This window comes from Solanum pennellii, chromosome 5, assembly GCF_001406875.1.
Source record: "Solanum pennellii chromosome 5, SPENNV200".
In the NCBI taxonomy this organism is placed as follows: domain Eukaryota; kingdom Viridiplantae; phylum Streptophyta; class Magnoliopsida; order Solanales; family Solanaceae; genus Solanum; species Solanum pennellii.
Window position 1 is genome coordinate 69,094,068 of NC_028641.1, and position 9,355 is coordinate 69,103,422.

Below are 9,355 nucleotides of genomic sequence, written 5' to 3' on the forward strand. Positions count from 1 at the left end.
CTGCTAAATGTATCAAACTTTGGCACTTTAAAACCTTCTGGAAGCTCCAAATATGGATGACGACACAAATTTTCATAATTGAACCCTACAATGTCTTGAGTGTGTTGAAAGTCATTCATTGCATTCATGACTTCCTCTCTGATGCTTTGCTCAGCTTTTCCTTTCCTGACGATCCACTCATTTTCCTTCTTCTCCGTATGGTCGGGTTCAAAATGTGTGGTAAGAGGAGGGTATGATTCAGGTGATATTGGAAGATGAAATGTGGTTTTTAGAGGTTTGTGTTGAGTGGTATGTAGGTTTTGGACAATTTGAGTAGAAATTTGATGATTGAGAAAAAAATTCTTGAGAATGTTGGTATGTGGATTTTGAGAAGTAGTGACTTTTGGTGTGATGAACTAGCATGATGTGGGTTAGGGGTAGTTAAGTCAATGATGGAAGGTTTTAGAATCATAGAGGTGGTTGAATTGTTCGGGAATTGTTCGGATATTGGTCTAGAGTAGGAGTGTTTGCGCCAAATTCATTAAATCTCGGGTCTTATCCATCTTCACCCTCATTTCTGCAATCTGTTGGAAAAATTGTGCAATCAACTTGTTCTGTTCAGCAATGGTAGGCTCATTCACAATAATTTCATTCAAATCGGTATTCTCAACAGTTTCAACCATTTTCTCTTTGCCTTTTGACAAACATTGATTGGAGAAGGAATCTTTGGGGTATTTGGACCTGGTGAAATATGGATGTTCAGCCATTTTCTCAATACAAATCAGTTTTTGAGTACCTGACAAAGAAAAACAACTCAAAGGCAAATGTGTTAGTCTGTGTCAATGATACATAATATCATACTCATTATTTAAACACACAAAAGTTGCTTCATTTGAATATAATTAGCTCACGTATAAAGGAAAATGATTAGATAGACAGGAATTTGTCTATCTGATTTTTAGCTTTGTGAATCAGAAATTGACTTGAGTCGGGACAAAGTCGATTGAATATTTCATTGTCGTACTTTTGGTTTTCGACTGAGATATAACTCTAATTTCTTTGTAAGAGTTGAAAAATATATAATTTCTAAAAAAAAAAAGGGACCAAACCGTGAGATGTTGTCTATGTATCTCACAAAAGAGAATTCAGGTCCTACGTAGTTCGATCCACTTGAATCTTTTTTTATTTGAGATGGAAAATTCATCTCTCTTTTTTATAATTTTTTATGAGAGAGTAAGATTTAAGGATTTGAAAGGAAGTTTGAAATTCATTCGAGAAACTAAAGACTCGAGAATATTTAGACGCACTTTGATAGTTGACTCAATATTTATACTTAATGAGTTTTACAAAAAAAAAATCGAGAATGAGTAGGCTAGAACATTTCCAAATGAAGCAACATAATTAAACAAGCAATTATAACACATAAACAAATATTGTGTGTCCTTAACAGATATGTGACCTTTTGTACCAAGGGTAGGCCTAGCGATTTGAGGGATGTATACGTCATTTGAAACATTTCGTTGCCCCAAAGCTCAAATTTATACAAATTTTATCAATAAGTTGAATGGGGATACATATCGGGAAGTCGGTATACAAAATAATCAGTCCCACGCAGGGGTACAATCCTATACTATGCTTCCATGAAAGTACCTTCGTTGTTGAACTTCTTGTCGTCTCCAGGTGCCAACGTCTTCGGATAGTAGCTTGTGAAACTATTTCACCAACTAGTATAAACTATGATCTAATTCATACCCAGCTAGACATGATTTTTCAAACAACGTATACATCCTTCAAATTTAAACACATATGTATGAACGTCCGTTTAGGTCGTAAGCCTTTTTGGACTCATGATAGTCTTCTAATGGGCCCAACACGTCTTGGGTGTTGGGTCATCTTAGTTCAATGTTCCTAAATTTTGGATTTTGGCTCGGCTCTACGCTAGTGGACTAGGAGTGGCTTTGAAAAGACCGGGGACCCAAACGGACAATTTGGGCTGGAACTCGCGACAATCATTGGACGCATGACGAACCAATAAATTATCGTCAATTTCGAAAAAAGATTGAGTATAGAAAAGTCCAGTTGCTGTTCCGCAGACGTCCTTTAATATACTGTACAATATATATCAGAATATGTCATGAATGCAACGCCAGTTTAAAACACATTAGTAACAGATACGTAATTCAATAATTACTACTAATCAAATAGTCAAATCCTTTTGGTTAGAACTTAATTAATCCCCAGCGGAGTCGCTATTTCTGTTTTACGACAATATATAGTAAAAGAAAAAATGACTAAGTTTCAAAAATTAAATTAATCTTATGATTTAATAGAAATCAATTTCCGAATTAATAGAGTCGCCACTAAATTTTTATTAAAAATTAAGAAAAACTTTTATAATTATTTTCAAACGATTTAAACAGATAAAATCAATCGAAAAAGGGCTCGAAGTTCAACTGTACATTCCGAGAAGGTGTTAGGCTCTCGAAATGCCCTCTTACTTGCGGTTGACCGGCGATTTGACTAAAAATAACTTTTCAACTAACTTTTTGAATTTTTAATCAAGTAAAGAAAATTCATATTTTTTTTAATTACTTATTCCTATTATTTTCTAATTAATTATTTCAATAGGAAATAAACTAAAGGTGGATTTTCTAAGAAAAATAATTCAAGTATTGACAAAACTAATAGCGAAAATAAAACTAAGTAATAAATATATTTTGACAAAACTAATAGTGAAAATAAAACTAAGTAATAAATATATATATTGACAAAACTAATAGTGAAAATAAAACTAAGTAATAAATATATATTTTGACAAGATTTAATAGTGAAAATAAAACTAAGTAAAAAAATATATATTTTAACAAGACTAATAGTGAAAATAAAGCTAAGTAATAAATATATATTTTGAAAATAAAAGAGAAATGATTATCTTTGGGGAATTAATTAAGTTAAGCCACAATGTTAAGCAACATAATAACAAATAAATCTAAATAAGGGAAAATTAGCTATATAGACATAATATAAAACATATTAGTTAAGATAACAACACTTTTAAAATATTTGTTTAAAATATCATAATGACAATATTTCCAAAAATAATTTGTATTCACATTTATATTTTTGGGATTTTCTTGTATTAATTAAAAGATTCCATAATTGGATCAAACTCTAACCAATAAAAATTTTAAAATAAAAAACAAATGCAATATTCTCTCCTCATCTTGTTTCTCCCTTTTTCAAGTCATTCTTTAAAAAAAATTGTCACCTTTCAAGTTCCCAGATTTTCTTTATTCTTCAAACAAAATTTATTCGAAATTTGATTCTTCAACATAATCTATGCATTAATTCAAGGATTTTCTTGGTTGATAAACAATCAGTATACATTATTTCATCAAATTTCGAAAAACATGAAGAACACCAAGGTGAACAATAATTTCCTAATAATTTGTTTTGTATTTATAATTTCTTTTAGATTTTTGTATTATTTTTTAATTTGTATTCAAACCATTATATGTATGCATTCAATATTTGCATTCATTCAAAATCTCATGTTGTATAGTCATGAATTTTGTGTTTGTTCTTAATTTGTATTCATCATAAAGGTATGCTATTTAGTTGTGTATTTTATTTATAGGAAGAACAACTTTCTATTAGTTTGTTTTGTTTTTATATTTTTTTTCTTTAGAATTTTTTTATCATTTCTCAATTCGTATTCAAAAGCAATACATATGATTTTAATATTTGTATTTATTCAAAATCTCAAGTTGCATAGTGTATGAATCTTGTATTTGTTCATAATTTATGTTTGCTCCAAAGGTATATCAACTAGTTATGTATTTTAATTAAGAATGATTACAAGAAATATTCATTTATTTTTTTCAGTTATATTTTCACTTTTCCATCACATTATTTTTGTATTTTATATATCATTATACAAAATACAATATAAAAACTAGGATGAATACAAATACAAATAGTATACCTATTGGAATGAATACGACTTAGAAAAGGATACATAATTTTAAAGAGAAAAATAAATACAAAAAAACTACATGAATACAAATATGTTTATATTAAATAACTACAGAATTCATTTGACATACATATTGGAATTAATACTTACTAATAAATAAATACAAATTTCATTATTAAAACATGAAAACTAGAACGAAAACAAATATAAATGACATACATATTGGAATGAATATGATTTAAGAAAGGATACAAAATTCTGATAAATAAAATAAATATACTGTGAAAAAAGTATGTCAAATAACATAGAGTATCGGATACAATTTAAGAAATGATACAAAGTTCAAGAAAAAGTACAGCAAAAGTTGATACAAACGAGAAAAAAACGCTCAACTAAAAAAATGACAAAAAATCAGCTTTTGAAATGTAACTTAACAATTATGAAAATCTTGTTACCTTTTTGATGCTTCAATTTCCATTTTTTTTTTCAATTCTTAATATCAAATATACATATTCTCTTAAATAACAATAAAAAAAATACATAACTCCTCATGTTAACAACTAAAATATTGTTATTTTTACTAAATAGTTAAAATGTTGTTAAGGAGTCCCCTAAAGACTAAAATGTTGCTATTTTGCTAAATTTCCCAATAAATAAATAGAATAAGGGAGAATGTTCGAATTTGGGCCCTTTGTCCCAATTTTAAATCAGATGGGCTTTTGGCCCAAAACTTATCCTGCAAATGGATGAGTTTGGCCCCTTTTCACTCTCAAACTCCTATGTATACAACAAATGTATATAGTTGTATATAGGCCATATTTTGACCGATTTTCATGTACATTGGACTGCATACCAAGCATATGCAGCCTTCTTCAACTTCTGAGATCTATATTTCAATTTTCAGTCTTGTCTTCACTGCACTTAATCTTGTATATCATGTATACATTATCTGTATACCACTGTATATAGAAGATATATAGCATGTTTTCAAACTTTCCGGGGCTTGAAATCGGAGTTTAACCCCTGATCATCGGTTCCATTGACTCGAACAACAAATAATCCGACTCGAAGAAATCCAACTCGATGATATGCTAAGAGGGGAGTCCGAAGGGACTCGGATGGAGTTTCACATACAAAACAGAAGGAAGAGAATTAACAAAGAACCTTTCACTTGAATTAAAGTTAACAGAGCGAACAAGAATTATTTTACACAAATAATTGATATCTAGGAGCTCAAATTAAAAATAAAATAAAATGCATAGTGTATAAATCAATGATCATGACTAAGCTTCCTATTTGCAGTAACTGACGGCATAAACCAATAGTAACATATACATTACTAGAAACTATAAGCATATCCTTGTATGTAACACTTAGTCACAACCATAATATCAAATCAATCTTGAATACATAGAACTTAATACTAATAACTCAAATAAAATCCTATAACTTAGCTAATAGCTACTACTTTCAAATAAGATATATCAAAATGAACGGAGGATATGTATAACTTTTTCTTGTTTTAGAAATAAAATAAAGTCATATCCAGAAATGTGGCCAAATCTTACAGATGAAGCAAACTTAAGTTAGAAGAATGAAACCAGAAATACAGCAAATGTCATCAGGACAAAGTGAAACAAAGCATACATTTCGAAGTAGACTCAACCGAAGAAACCAAATAAAAGAAATTGAAACGGTTAGTAGCAGACACAATATAAGAACTTGAAATGTTGACATCTTAATTCATTTATTCTACTCAAGGCGAAAGAATAAAACATATGGCATCGAAAAATAAACAATATTATGTATTCATGGCAATCAGAAAATACAAGCAGTAAAACAAATAGAAGAGCTTGACAACTAGACTATGAAGGAAGCTAAGAACATAAAGAAATTGTAAAGGGGACAGAAAAATATAGCCAATATATTCAAATTGTAAATCACATGAATGTAAATAGCACGACCAACATGAATCAAAGCAAACTTTATTGATTTCGGATAAAGCTTGATGTCCGAAGACTCACAAGAAAAATAAATATCGAATGCACATGATATGATACATTGAAACGAAATACAAAAGGAAACGTCAATACCTTTCTCGAGCCAGCGAAATGAGACCAAACGAGTAGGGACGAGCTCTTCCACCATCAACAAGATCCACTAACAAAAGGCCTAGTGAGAGAGGAAGTTGAAAGATCATCTAAGGGAATGGATTTACGGCTTAGGACAAATCAGCATGACGGTAACACTATCTAGCAAACTGGAGATCCCAAGAGCTAGATATAAGGAGGAAAATAAATTTGTGACTGACGGTTCGACATTGTGAATCAACTCAATCTATTCTTATGATGAAGACAATGTTCAGGAACAAGGTTAAGACTTTAAGTCTTGTTAATGAGTTACTAAAGTTTAATGTTTTTAATAATTTGCTAAGTTTGGCAGATTTTACCAAATAGTGTATCTACGAGATGACACGGTTGAAAATCACCTATGTGAGTGTGAAGTATAAGCCGCTTCAATGAGAATTTCATGTCAAAAGTCTATTCTCTATATACTCATGAAACTAGGAGGTGTAAATGGTTGAAACGAACACAACCGTAAGAACCATAAATGGTAAAGGGTTAATTGTGTGACATATGGTTATCTAGCTATATACCATAGCTCAAAGGTTCAAAGATATGCCTCTACCGATTCACCGAGTATATCCGACATATGTTCAATATGGAGAGTCCAAGGGGAAACCTACTTATCCAGATGCAACTGATCCTTGCTTGTAAAGTACATACTCGTCCGTGCATTCTTAATGTTATAACCATTCTCCATTCATGTGGGGAATTGTTGGGTACATAGCAAGAGTTAATGGAAAATGGAGGGAATTTGAAAAGAGAGGAACTTGGAAAGTTGGGAATTTGAAGAGTTGAAAACTTGAAAAGTCATCTTATGCTTTAGTGAAAAGGCATTTCTCTTTCATTGGTGGTGGAAAAAAAAATAGAATAGTTTAAATATAGAAACACTCCTACTAATTGTTAAAAGTATTGAAAAGAGGAACCGCCTTCGCTTCGTTGACATCGTCGCGCGGCTCAGCTTTGGCTTTGGCTTTGGCATTGGCTTTGGAAAATGATCAAGAGACTATTTGTTGGACAAAGTTTATTTTAATTATTTAGTTATTTATATATTTAATCAATTAAATAAATTAAATGACCAAAACGTTCAATTAATTAGTTGATAGCGAAACTTTTTCTATTATTTAGTTGAGATTAACCAAAACGTTTCAACTTTTTAGTTGATTAACCGAAATGTTCCGACCCAACTCGGATCCACACAACCCATTTTATTTAAATTCTTTCCAATTTTATTTTGAATTTTCCGCCTTTGGAAATGACTGTTCTGAAAGATTGCAACTTTCAGAAACACCATTATTGTTTGAAAGGTTGCAAACTTTCATTAATGGTCGTGTGGATTTCGAAAGGTTGCAACCTTTCGGAACCAGTTTTTCTTGTCTATAAATACCACTGGATCTTCAGACTTTTTCCTGACGAATTTTTCTGATTTCTTCTTCTTCTTCTTCACAAAGTTTCTTCTTTTTATTGTCATTGTGTTGATTATTGACACCAGCATTTTTGGGTATGAATACAATGGTAATTGAGATTATTCTATCTTGGAAGGACATATTTCAAATCAATCCTCGGATACTAGAGGAGAATAATTTCCTTAAGGGAACACTGTGTATTCACTGGGCTTGATCTTTTTATCATTCTGATTTTCCAGATTCTGGTATGTTTGCAAATTTTGTGAATTAATTTGTGTTCTTCTGCTCTTACTGGTTGATTAAACTTTGGTAACTTCGTGTTTCTACAAAGTTTGTTGAAATTAGTAATTCTGTGTTTTTTAAACACAGATTGGCAACAAAAACTAGTTTGACTATTGCTCTAGTGTTGAGTGTTTAATCGCTTCATGACATTTATGATTGGAGAAAAAATTAATTTTCGGAGAACCTTCTTATATATAGCTTTTACCAATAGAGATTGAAACAATTATTGGAAATAAATTGTTTTCTGATTGTTTATATTCTTGTCCAAAATTGGAGTTTACTATAAAGATTAATCATCCATATTAGATAGTGTTTTATAATTTTTCCTTATTTATTAGGGGTGTTCGTGAACGAATGGAATCAAAACTGAAAAAATAATGTATTGCTATAAATGACTGATATACAACTCAAAAGCATACATTTAATATTTCAAGTATATTATCACCTCATATTTTATGTATTATTGAAATATATTAAGCTTATTAAGTGTCTTATGTTTGTAGAAAAGTGTTCAAAATAAAGACAAACAAAATATACTAACAAATAATCTATTTATGAGCACACATGTCTACATGTTCAATTATTCACATCCGAAAATGATTGCATTGGCATTGTTGCTAAAGAACGGCTTATTTCTAGGAGCATTTTTATAAAATAACTCTTTTTAAAAGTGGTTTTGAAAAAGAAAAAAAAACAATATGTTTGATTAATTCATTTGAAAAATGATTTTGATAAATAAATTGTATTTGGCTAATTTATAAAAAGTATTTTTGAAAGTCAAATTATGTTATAATATTAACATGATGAATTAAATTTAATTAAAAATACCAAAAAAAATAAATTTAAAAATCACTATACAAATCAAATCACTCTATTCGAAAAATTCACCACAAACATATTGTTGTTACAAAATAACTAAAGTCCTAAATATTTTTATCCTACAAAAATATTGTTGTTATCTTTATTTCTAATTCTATAAAATAATATATAAAATATAAACAAATAATCATATCAATATATATATATAAATGAGGATCTTCAATCAGCCTATGTGGCATGCCTCAATGGTGAGAAAAATATATATTTTTATTTTTAAAAAAAGGTCTTTTTAGATTATTTCTTTTTACACAATAATATTATGTGTATATATATATATATTGCTATTAATAAATTAGTTAATGAGCATTACACCTCCTAACTCCTAACCTTTCATATTCATAACCTTCAAAATATTTAATATAAAAATTATAACTCCTAAATATTACACCTATAAAAACCCACTTTGAGATATTCCATGATCGTTATTTTATTTTTATTTTCCTTATTCTTCATTTTTTATACCTTTGATTTGTTAATTTTTTTTTTGTCTTCTTTGATCTGATTTTTGCAGGAGAGGGATGTATAATGAAAAATGTTATATATTTTGCATATTTTGATTTTGTGAGGTAAAATGATTTAATATGTCTAATTATTATTATCACTTTGTTCTGTTGTAATTACATATATATTTGATATTATTAGGTTGAGTTGTTGATGATACAAATCATGATTCTTTTATAGAAAAAATAATTTGTTCATTTTTTATTTTT